Source organism: Camelus ferus, chromosome 5 (assembly GCF_009834535.1).
Source record: "Camelus ferus isolate YT-003-E chromosome 5, BCGSAC_Cfer_1.0, whole genome shotgun sequence".
NCBI lineage: Eukaryota > Metazoa > Chordata > Mammalia > Artiodactyla > Camelidae > Camelus > Camelus ferus.
In genome coordinates this window covers 46,108,927-46,121,142 of record NC_045700.1, presented here as the reverse complement: position 1 = coordinate 46,121,142, position 12,216 = coordinate 46,108,927, and the positions used below count along the sequence as shown (strand labels likewise).

The 12,216-nt window shown below is 38.7% G+C and overlaps 1 long non-coding RNA gene across 9 annotated transcripts in view; it reads left to right on the top strand.

Annotated features, from left to right (window-relative positions):
- LOC106730215 overlaps positions 1 to 12,216 on the top strand; it is an 84,411-nt gene that overhangs the window by 45,382 nt on the left and 26,813 nt on the right. For 2 of the 9 annotated variants that reach the window (XR_004319936.1, XR_004319930.1), the window contains one exon: positions 4,199 to 4,610. The exons of the other annotated variants lie outside the window; for them this stretch is intronic. This is a non-coding gene — a long non-coding RNA (uncharacterized LOC106730215). Of the gene's footprint in view, positions 1 to 4,198; positions 4,611 to 12,216 lie in introns of those variants that run through there. 9 annotated transcript variants of the gene reach the window in all.

The following is a 12,216-nucleotide window of genomic DNA, read 5'->3' as shown; positions in this document are numbered from 1 at the left end:
GGTGAGGTAGCAAGCTAATACTTATAAAATTGCCATCATTCTGAGCTTCATGCTAATGGCTAAAAGTAACCTTTCAGCCTCTAATGTCAACGAGACCAAAGTGAAGATTAATGCAGTTTAATTCAATTTGGCTAATTGCTTGTAATAAACATTATGACGTTCCAAAAAGAACTTTATTTTAAATGAATGGAAGGCCCCTCAGCGCTTTCTTACATGCAGTCTGATTGACTTAGTGCTGCCTCTTTCCAAAACTCCTCTCTTGAATATGTAGGTTATTTGAATAATTTCCTCTATCTTGGTTCATTTGAGTGTAAAAGCAGATGATCTCCTAAGATTAAAGGTTTGACACTTAAGTTTTCAAAGTATCAGCCACAAGACAATTGAATAAAGCCAGTCCCTTGACACAGACTGGTCAAGGAGTGCCCGCAATTGGGTTCTGATTCAGTAGGTGTGGGGTGGGGCCCAAGAGTCTGCATTTTTATCAAGTTCCCGGCTGGGAAGGGGCGGCGGGGCTGATGCTGCTGGTCTGGGGAACCCACTTTGAGAACCAGTGCTCTAGGTTTCATCATTACTTTTGTGCTACAGTCACAGCATGGCTTCGATCTATAACCGCTCCCTCTCACTTAATTACATAACTGGTAGTCCATCTTCACTCCAAGTAACCACATAGGAGATTGATGTCCACAATGTAAGCAGTTTGCACACCAAGACAGAAAAAGTTACCAGTCAGATACAGTTTTTCAAGTTAATGGTAAATTCTAAAGTTCTTAATAATAATAACCTCTTGTGTCTCATCCTTTTTTGCTACCAACATGACCATGGATGCTGAATTTTTTCCAGATAGTAGCTCCAGGACACATTCTATGAGAATCTAACCTCCAAAAATACCGACTTTCATAATTAGCCTAAGTAACCTGAACACCTTTTTCTTCTGGATTTGTTAGTTGTGCTGTTAGCTAAACCCTACCTGTTCTACTTGTAGCACATTATTACCCCTAACAAAAACAGGTTGTGGCCGCACGTAAGACTAGCTCCTGTGTGACTGGCCATGCCCAGGAGGCCTCGTGCTCTAAGCACAGATCCAGGGATTTAAGCAAAGCTCCCCAAACAAACCCAGGGGAACAGCCATCTGCCAGCTGTTAAATTTCTAAAGGATTGTTAAGCTCTGGAAGCACACTATCAGTGAAACCATGTATATTATTTTCTCCTGCGGTCTATGTCTGTGGTTCCTTTGTACCATCTGCCTTCTGCTGATAGGCAGCCTGAGTCTCAGGCAGTTTTGGTTGGAGTGTCTCTGCAGGACAGGGAGTCAAGGCTCAAAGTAAGACACAGTGTCTGTACTCACATCGACCCTAAATATGCATTTACAAATCAACCCAAGGCATCTTTTCCAGTTACTCTCAATTTCTGCGTACTGCAGGTTGCCTAGCTCTCCCTTCCCTTCAGAGTCATCGTTTTCATTGTAAGTAGTTGGCCAGTACAGGACATAATATGAATAAGAAGGGATATGGCAGGGTTCTCTGGTTATTTGTGTTTCTTAAAATGCAGTGCATTCTTCCTGCTTTCAAAGCAAGTTCCAGTTCTCATGCAAAGTGTGGCCTGTTGAGGCTGTGGGCACCCTGTTTACTCAGCCTTAGACCCGACACCGTCACCTTGTACTGGCTTTGACCTCTCTGCCCTCCCACACCTCATGGGTCCCCTGGAGTGCTATGCTCCTGGGGCATCACGACCTCTCTATATAATTGGGGCTGTAAGGAATGGTAGATGTCCAGATTGAAGCATCTCAAAGAGACAATTAATAAAAATGTCAAGACAGGGGCAGCAGAGCATTAAATCAAGTTCTGGGCGTGGTTACATATCCCTGAAGCCCGCCCTGGCCCTCAGTAGCAGGAAGCTGTGATTCTCGTTCATACCGCCTGTGATACCACTGTTGCTGCTGCCACCAACTACCTGGCTCTCTGTCTGTGTTGTCACATTGTCCCAACTTCAACTTATCCCCGTCTTTCACAGCCCCGCCTCTGTATTTCTTCTGACATCTCCTGACACCACCCGACCTGTTCTCTCCATATTTCCACTTACACGACTGAGTTAGAGACTCTGATGATCCTTTTCTGGGTGGAGATTTTCATGCTAGGTCACCCCTGGGATAGGGCAGAGGGGGAGGTGGGGAAAGGGAAAGGAGAGAAATGAAGGCACAGATAGAATTCAGGAACTTGAAATATTTCCTCTGCCCTCAGACAGTGACTTTGCAATCTATAAATGAGTGACTAAAGAAAACAACTGTAATGGGCAATGGGTAATTGAAAATAGAAATATGGTTTTATTGACATATTACAGCTAAAAATCAAATAATCTCTCTATTAATACTAATACAATTTAAACTTTAATATATTCTAGTTTCATGCTACGTATTATCCTATGAATTCTTTTGTGGATAAAAACCATTATATAGACTTTGCTTGTATGATTAATTCTACCAAAGAAATGATATTATCTGCATGTTAATATATCTACTGGATTCAGTTAATAATTTCTAAAAAGAGCTTTTTTTCCCCCCTACCCCTGACTTCACAGGAGGGAGAATTTTCTGTTTTTGGAAATGTGTGTGAACAAAAACATAAAATGGCAATTAAGGGTTAGTTTTTATTTGTTTTGTTATTTATTTGTTTATTTTTATTTTGGGGTTTACAGTAATGGGTGATATCACCCAAGGCAACCCATACATGATTGTGAGATGCCATTTTCTTCCTGAATTCATTTTTTAATAAAAATTCCATGTCTGACCATGGCAGAAGTCCATGGTATTTCTTGCTTGGGACGATGGGTGGGAATGTTGGTTGACCACCAGTTACTTGAATGACTGTTTCTATCCAATTAACAGTTATGAAAATCAACCAAACACTAAGGAATTCATTTTTTTACCCTAATGTTGATTTTATCAGCCTTCTCCCCTGCCCTGTTTTTAAAGAATAAATGTAGGCGATTGATGTGGAAGTAGAAAAAGGAACAGATCAGAATGAAAAGTACTAACTTATGTATTTACCTAATTAAGATCAATTTAATTACATTAAGCTATTAAATTTAAATACATAAAGTTAGAGAAGTGGACTAAAATGGGGGAAAACAAAAAAAATTGATTGATACTGTTTCAAAATTTCCTATGAATAATAAAGATTTCCCTAGACCAAATAGTCCCAACATTTATTCATTTTTTAACAAAAGAATAAATTTTAAGGATGCTATGGTATATAGGGTATGGGGGGTTATCTGAGGGTGTTTGGTAGACACCCAGTGAAAAAGAGTTGCAGATAATCTGTGTGGAGGTTTAAGGGTGAGACCATGATAAATTCCAAGAGTGGTGGGGAATCCTTCATTTGATAATATGTTCCAGGGTGAGTGCAAATAACCAGTACTTAAATAACCACTATTTAAATTAGAATATCTAAATAAGTGTCATTTAAACCATAACCGTTATTTAAATCCTACTCTAAATAACATAAGCTATTATATAAAGAGCTCATATATTATAAACTGAACCAAAGATTCTGGACAACTTAAGGTCTGAAGTGGGGAGAAGACTTACTTTTTACTGTTTACCTTCTGGTGCAGTTTGACTTTTTTCCTATACTCATTTTTATTTTTATAAATTAAAAAAAGAAAGAATATGGTTGGTGCGGATACTTAATAGTACAGCTTCTGTAGATGATAGAAATATAATAAATTTTGTACAACTTAACATTACTATGAATACATGTAAGTTTTGTAGTTCTATTCTATTGCTATAGAAATAGGTGTAATACAAATGTTCTGGTACATACTAGGTTTACATACTGAACAACACAGTGATACTGTACACTTAAGCGTATGTAAAGAGAATTTCAGTGTTTCTGATGAAGCAGTTATCCAAGTCTATATTTGCCAAAGGAAGTATATGGAAAATAATTAGGTTGTGCTTGTTTTGGGGGAAAAAAGCACACAGGAAGTTTTTAAAAAACTATTTCCAATAGAATAAAGAAAGTTGACTTTCTAATAAGAGCACTTTCGCGGACTGTAATTACAACAACCATCTTTTCATTGTAACATTCTAACACATGGCAGTTATTTCATACAAAGAGGAGAAAGACATTCTTAGGGCTTTTATCAGTTATATTGGCTTTATAAAAAGAATAAAATAACTCATCTATTTTTTCTTTTAAAGAACAGATTGCCTTTATCGAGGAGATAGAAGGTGTGGTTAAGGAATTCTTTTCATCTGAACAGGATCAAGGAAATATATTCAAAGTTCACAGCAGCGTTGATTGTTAATAGTGAATTAAGGGAAACAACCCAAATGTCACTCAATAAATAAATTTATAAAATGAAACACTATCCAGAAGCTAAAATAAATAGATTATATGTACAACTCAGCAAGAACTAAAAAAACAACATTGAATGAAAGTTATAGAAATACTATGTACCATGGATGTCATACAGGTAAAATTTTAAAATCTATGAAACAATACTTTATATTACTCGTGGGTCCAATTGTGTGTAATAAAAGCAGACAGTATGTGCATTGGCTATACTCCAAGTTTGGTTGCCTTGGAGAAGGATGAAAAATGAGCATGGAAAGGGAAAAACAGGGAATTTTACCTTTGCAATAATAATTTTGTTATTAAATAGTTAAATTAATAAAAGAAATTAAATTTTATTATTAAAAAGAAGAGAAGAAATTGAATTGAAGCAAATATAAAATGTTAGCATTTTTCCTTTAGGAAGCTGGCTTAAGGAAGTTTGTTAAATTATCTGTTGTACTTTTCAAGTTTTTTTCATTAGCAAAACTACAAGCAAAACAAGAAAATAGATTGGCTCTATCTAAAAAAAATGTAGAAATACCCTTAGTATTATAAATTATTAGGATAAGTGGTGCATGTAATAATTTGGAAAGTTAATGAGTGTTTCTAAACAGTGGTCGGTTTTGATTTTTGAGCAACTGGAAGTTCCAAGGGAATGGACAAAATAAACCAAAGGGAAAGGAAAGCAACAAATAGAAAACATTAAGTAAAAATACGTAATATAATTCTTTGAATGATCAACCATCTATGGTCTAATGTACCAATATTTTATGCACCAGTAAGGGGATAAGGTGGAAGAGAACATTGCCAGTTTTGGCCATTAGGTGTCATCAATCTAAAGATGAAGCCAGATTGCAAAGATATTTCTATGTAAAGCAAAACAAAATAAAGTGCATCTTAGAACTGGCAAAATGCAATATGTCAGTGTTCTGGACCTTCATCACAGATTAACCCAGCAAAGAGTGCACAGAAGTTTTACTGGGGAAACTTGTTAAACATTTCTTCATGAAAGAAGACCAAAAGAAATGGAAAGATACATCATTTTTGTGGTTGGGATGACTTAATATTGAAAGATTCTGCTTCTTCCCATACTAATCTTTAAGTTTAATACAGTTCCAATCAAAATCCAGGGAAAGTTTTTAAGGAACTTGAAAAATGTGTTCCAAAGTTTATATGAAAAACTTAAAGTCTATGTTAAGTTTGGAAAAGAAGGGGAAATGAAGGCTGAATCATTAAGAAATGATTCAGAAAAATATTTACAAATATCAGAAAACCCTACTACAGAGGCTTACACAGGGGGTGACTTGACTCACGCACTATGATAAGATCCAGAATCACAAGTAATTAGAGACATGCAGATTAAAATCATAATATAGTATTGCTAAAAGTTAGAAAGTCGTATAATACTGTGGGTGAGGATGGGGGAAAACAACCCTCATTTACTGCAGAACGTTGGGGGTCGACTTGTGGGGCCATTTTCGAAAACAATCTGGTGAAATCAAGTATCAGATAACCAATCAATCCATCTCACTTTCCCTGGAACAGCTCACACATGGGTCACCAGGAAGGTGCACGCTCAGAGATGTCCATTGTGATGTTGTTTATGATGGTAGAGATTTAGAGACAACATTAGTTCATCATGGTGGAAATGGAGAATTAAAATGCAATGGAGGCACACTATGGAATATTCTGCTATAGTCAGAAATGGTGAACCAGAGCCACAGACAACAACAGGGACAGCGTTTAAAAACCTAGTGTGTGGTGAAACAGATTGAGACATGTAGCATAATACTATTAATGTATGTGTTCAACATCAACTCACACAGAAACAGTGCTATTTTTTTTCAGAGATGCTTACATATCTAAGGATAAATTCCAAGCCTGTTATTCTTGGTAGCTATGAGGGGCAGGGTAGGAGGGAAGTGGGGAGCAGGGATAAAGGAAGAAAAAGAGAGGGCTTCTGCAAAGAAAAGTGATAATACACCATAAATGGAAGAATATGATTATCTTAACCCTCTGTACCTGATGTATAAAGAAGGGGGAGCGAAATATGTGCTGGTGCCTGGATTTCCGGGATCTTCTAATCACTGTCACTGGTTTACTTGATACTGTTCATATATTGTAAGCTACGTAGAAGCATGTTTTGTGTTCTGTTGCCTCTTTTATGTCAGTGCTTGCTTTAAACACAAGCATGCATGTAAATCACTATAGTGGGCTCTGCTGATTTCTGTGAACTCCACTAGCTGCTACTGCTTTTGCAGCACAGGCTACTTTATGTTCCACCCCAATATTTCCCTAAAGAACATAACACTTTGTGAAACTTGTATTGCAGAAAATAGCTGAATATTGAACTGAAACTGTAAGAACAGAGAGCGAAAAGGCCAAGAAAAACAGAGCCGGTGACAATTTGCAGGTGCGCGAGGTGGCTGCTCTGCATGCAGGTTTAGATGCTCCTCTTGTCAGACGAGGTTCTCAGGTGTGTCAGTTAATCCTCTGCACCTGAGATCATTTGCATAATCACGTGGCTGGCCTGGGATTTGATGCCCGATGGCAACTTTGAAGTTCTTTCAGATCCTCTCTCTCTCTCCTCTTTCTCTTTTCCTCTTTCGTTTCGAATTTCACAGGAATGGATTTGTGGAGAGGCTTTTTTTCTTGATGTAGAAGCTGATCTTGTAAATCTTTTGTAAGTCGTGAAGTGTTCAGAGCTGCAACAGAAAGGAATTGGACACTTGTATTTTACTGTAGCTTCCGGAAGGCACTATCATGATCTCTTTGTAAATTTGTTTACCTTCTTGGTTTTTTTTTTTAATTTCGTAAATAAATTAATGACCTCCTCAAAAATCACAAGTGACACTTCAACTTTAAAACTGTATCTTTAAAACAATGGAAATTAATGTCTACATTGATTTACAAACTACAGCCAAAATACAGAAGGGAAGTTACTTCATTTCTTTTACAGCCTTCCTCTTCTGCAAAATAAGCACACGTCTTGAATACTGGCAATAATACATTAGCAGAAATTTTAGGGATACAAATTTATTTCATTCATCGCCCCCATTATTACCAATTAGCACTCTACCTCCAAATAAAAATCAAGCTGAAATTTAGCACATATCTTGGCTGTGGAAAAAATTTTAAGCACTCACATTTCAGAGAATAGAGTCTGGATGATTAATAGAATTCAGACTTTTCTTTTTTAATTTAGTTTCTTCACTGAGATAATAGTGTTTTGCTTCTCCCAAGCCAGGGGAGGAAAAAATCTTGGAGCAAATTCAGTACATGCCTGAGATTTGAGAGACTTTAGGAAACCTTACCTGCTGCAGCCTCGCTAACTAGTTAACATCAGTTACTACAGCTTGCGTGGGAGGAAGATCTTTGTGGGGTTTGTATTTGTTTTTTGTTTCTTTATCTTGTTTGGTTTTTTGTTGCTGATACATTCCTGTTTTTAAAGCACATATGTATGGCCTATATCTATGTATTTCCTACTATGAGCCAGGCATTGCTTTAGGCTCTGGGAATGCAATATCCATGAGCCATTACAGCATTTATAATCCAGAAAGGGGAAATAAACAATTAAGCAATTTAAATAAGGAACCATAAGCACTCCTCTAACGTAAATCAAGAGCCCTGTGGGAGCTCATAGTAGAGGCAACCAGAGGAGGCTAGACTAGCAATTCAAGTCAGGCTTACTGAATAAAGGGGTATTTAAGCAAAGCCCTGGGAGATAAGCCAGACTCAGTCCTGTGGAGACAAGAGCATGAAAGGAATGTGTTCCAGGCACAGGGAGACACAGCCAGGACTAGCAGGAGGTGATGTTGGAGGGAGAAAGTTACAAACAGAAGGATGGTATGACTAGATGAATATTTCAGAAACATCATTCTGCCTGCAGGGTGAACATAGAGAACAATTAAATCTGTCAGGAGTTCAAACAAAAGCCCATCTACAGTAATGCAGTAAGGACAGAGAAAGGATTTATGGAAAAGGTAAATCTCCAAGATAGCTGATTGACGAGCTATTGGGGTGGGGTTAGAGAGCAGTTGACCCCAGCCCCTACTTGAATTTTAGCCACAGTGGTGAGCAATTAGCCATTCAATTACCCCCATCCAAATGCAAGGGAGGCTGGGAAATGAGGATGGGCTGTGTGCCCAGGAGTAAAATGAAACAGGCTTGAAAAACACGTTCCATCATCTCTGCTTTAGCTGCCAACCAAAATTGACTCCATTTCCAGAAGCTGAGCTCCAGGTTGGTAGGTGGGATTGAATAGCGCAGTTATTTTCATCATTTTTCTAAGTCGAGGAACATTCAAAGACTGAACACTCATTTGGAGATAACATGTTTTCACTTCTGTCTGAGAAGGTCTAGTCCCACTCTAAAGACTATGCAGTCAGCAGTGCTAACCCGTCCACATAATTCTTCCACCACTTTCATTTTCTGAGAAAACATTGTTAACCATACATATATACTTCCATGTTTTCTCTTTCAGCAAAATATCTATTATCTCAACCAAAATGACTAAATTAGTTATCTGTTTCTATTTAACAAATTACTCCAAAACTTGGTGGCTTAAAATAACCTATTATTATTGCTTGTAGTTTAGGGAGCCAGGAATTCAAACAGGGTACAGTAGGAAGCGTGATGACTGTGTCTGGGGCCTCAGCTGGAAGACTCCAGGCCTTGGAGTGGAGTCTTCTAAAGGACTGCTCATTCATACGTCTGGGAGATGCTGGATGTCAGCTGGGGCCCTCCATTCCTCTCTACTTGAGCCTCTCCATGTGGGCTGGTTTGACTTTGCACACAGTATAGAAGCTGGGTTCCAAGGACAGGTGTCCTGAGACAGCCAGGTAGAAGCTGTGTCTCTTGTATGGCTCAGCCACACAAGCCACAGAGCACCGCTCCCATCACTCCCCACTGACCAGGGCTGTCACAGGCTCTGTCTGAATTCAAAGAAAGAGTACCTAGATCCATTCTCTGTGGGGAGGGGTATTATCCACCTCTCACAAAAAAGCATGTGAGTGGGGAGAAATACACTGGTGTCACCATTTTTGGAAAAATACCATATGTCACAATGACTTATTTTAATTTGGAAAAGAAGCTAAAATCCCAGGACAGCTTTGGTCCTCAACATTATTCCTTCTTAATTAGTGTGCCTGAATAGGTCACTCTTCCAAAGTAAGTAAATGAAATGAGGGACTAAATTTCCAGCCTCTCTAAATTGTCAATGAAAAAGATCTCTTCTTACTCAAGGTTACTAGCTCTTTGAAGATTATTATCAGAAAATATACTAGGGAGAAGCCAGTAACATAAAAGCAACTCTGCTATGGCTAATTAATTGGGACGCTTTGAGTTGCAAAGTGACAGAATTAAAATGGAAAGCTGGTGGTATAATTCAGTCTGAGTCCAAAGGTCTGAGAATTGGATGTAAGTAAGTCCCTGTCTGAGTCTGAAAGTCCAAAGAACCAGAAGCACTGAAGTGTATGGGCAGAAGATGGGTGTCTCAGCTCAGAGACAGCTGATTTGCCCCTCCTCTGCCTCTCTGATCTAGATGGCTCCTAGCGGATTGGATGGTGCCCACCTGCATTGGTGAGGGCAATCTTCTTTACTCAGTTTACCAATTGGCATGTTTCTGAAGACACTCACAGACATAATGTTTATAAATAAACGTAAAACACCCAAAATAATGTTTAACCAGCTATCTGGGCATCTCTTAACCCAGTCAAATTAGCTCATAACTTTAACCATCAGAAGGTGGATGGGAACTTTGACCAGCCTGGTCACCCCGAGTGGCGAGGATTCAGGGGCTTATGATTGGAGTAGTCAGGGGAGTAATTCCTGAGCTAAACAGAGCAGCCCTGATGCCAGATGGCAGGTGTAAGTAGTTGAGTTCCAAATTCAACAGCTGTGACCAAAGCTAGTATAAGTTTTAATTCCTTGTCAAACTCTGATCTAAAAATCTTGGTCGAGCTGAATGGGAGAAAGTCAGCCTACTGAATCTGAAGTTAGGAGAACCCAGTGAGCAAACTCCCATGCTCTTACGCTATCAAGTGGAGTGACTAAACCATTTCCGCGTTGTAAGTCTGGAATGTCAGATTTTTCTCATATCTGTATGTTCATGTCTATTTTATCTTTGAAGCAGCATTGTTGAACCTGGATCTTTAGCCTATTCTGAGGTTTATAGGTCTCCTGTGGAAAACTAAATTTAGTGTAAAATCTACTCTGCATTAAATCACAAAGGAAAAATGACCTGCCTTATCCTGTTGTAGATGATTTATGAGTCCATGCTTAGGTGTTTTATTACTACATATCATAACTTTTATTAGTGCTTCCATTAATATTGCCAGTCATGAGCCATAAAATCAACTCTGAGTGTATCCACGGGCTTTTATAAAACCCTTTCTGAATCACTAGTTTTTCTGAAAATCATTTAAAACCTTTTTATTAAAAAGTGGTAATTCACATGGTTTTGGTTTAGCACTCACATTTTTTAAGAATAGAATGGGGAGGGGTATAGCTCAGTGGTAGGGTGCGTGCTTAGCATGCATGAGGTCCTGGGTTCAATCCCCAGCACCTCCACCAACCAAAAAAAAAAAAAGAACTGTGGGAGCACTTAGAAGTCATCTAGTCCCACTCTATTTCTCTCGGGGGAAGTGCAGCCAATCGGTATGTTTAGTAGAATGAATGATTCTCTCTGTGACATCATACTGTTGGTAATGTATTACCTCACAATATCACAGGGGTTTTTTGTTGTTGTTTGGTTTGGTTTATTTGCTTTTAAGATGAATTCTAATTATCAGAAATTAACTCCAGTTGTTTTTCCTTTGAGCCCCACATAATTGGCCTCTCCATGGCCGGTGCTGCACATCTCATTTACAGAGGACCAGGAGTTCCCTGGGGCTCCTCTTCCTCAGGAGCACGTGCTCTGTTCTGTCCAGCTTTCTACATGTGTCAGATGTGGTTGCCATGTCCACCTGTACCTTGACCACTTGACTTTGGCCACGTTCCTGCTCTCACTGCAGTCAGTTGTTCATCGTATTACAAATCTACCAGACCCTCTGTTTTCTGGTCCCTATTTTTGCATCTTCATAGTGATATCATAGTGACATCTCATCATATTCATAGTGATACCTCAGAAGACTGTCAAATTATTTGCTGGAGTCCAGATACCTTATTTGAAGGCCTTTGCCTAACCAAAACAATCTAAAAAAAAAGAGCTAAGTTTTGTCTGGCATTTTCCCTATGAGGAACATTAAGGTTATCAGTCTATGGTTTGCAGCATCCTCTTTCTTCCTACTTTAAAAAAAAAAAAAAGGAGACTCTTCCCTGACTTTGATTATCAGATCCTTTTTCCTTCTCCCTGAACCATCAAAGACTGTTACAAAGTTTCATTGATCTCATCCACAGGTCCTGTTAGGATTCTTGGATGTAATTGTAGCACGATAATATTTTGAGATGTTACCTAAGATTTTCTTTTCTGAATTTCTTTTACTCTTTGCCCTTTATTCATTTAGTCAATGCATTCATTGCCTCCGGGAAAGGCTGTTACAACAGAAAAGCAAAGAAAAGGCTTTTTAAATCTCTGAAGCTTGTGCCTTTGGACATTAAAAAGAAAAAAAGAAAAAATCTAGGCCCAGAGGGAACTCAGGTCATAAAAATTAAATGGGGAAGAAAACTGTGTTATCTGCAGTCAGAGGCTGCTTTTCTCGAAACTGTCACACCCCCTGCTTCTCTTCATCTCCACCTGTGGTCTGTTGAGCTACATGAATTTGTTCAGACTGGAGAGAGAGATAGGAGAAGTACTCCATACGTCCAGAGATCCAAGATCAGCTGAGAACGTGGGCAGCCCTGAGAGAGAGGCAAGGTGTGCGGGTTTTCTCCTGCCCAGAAG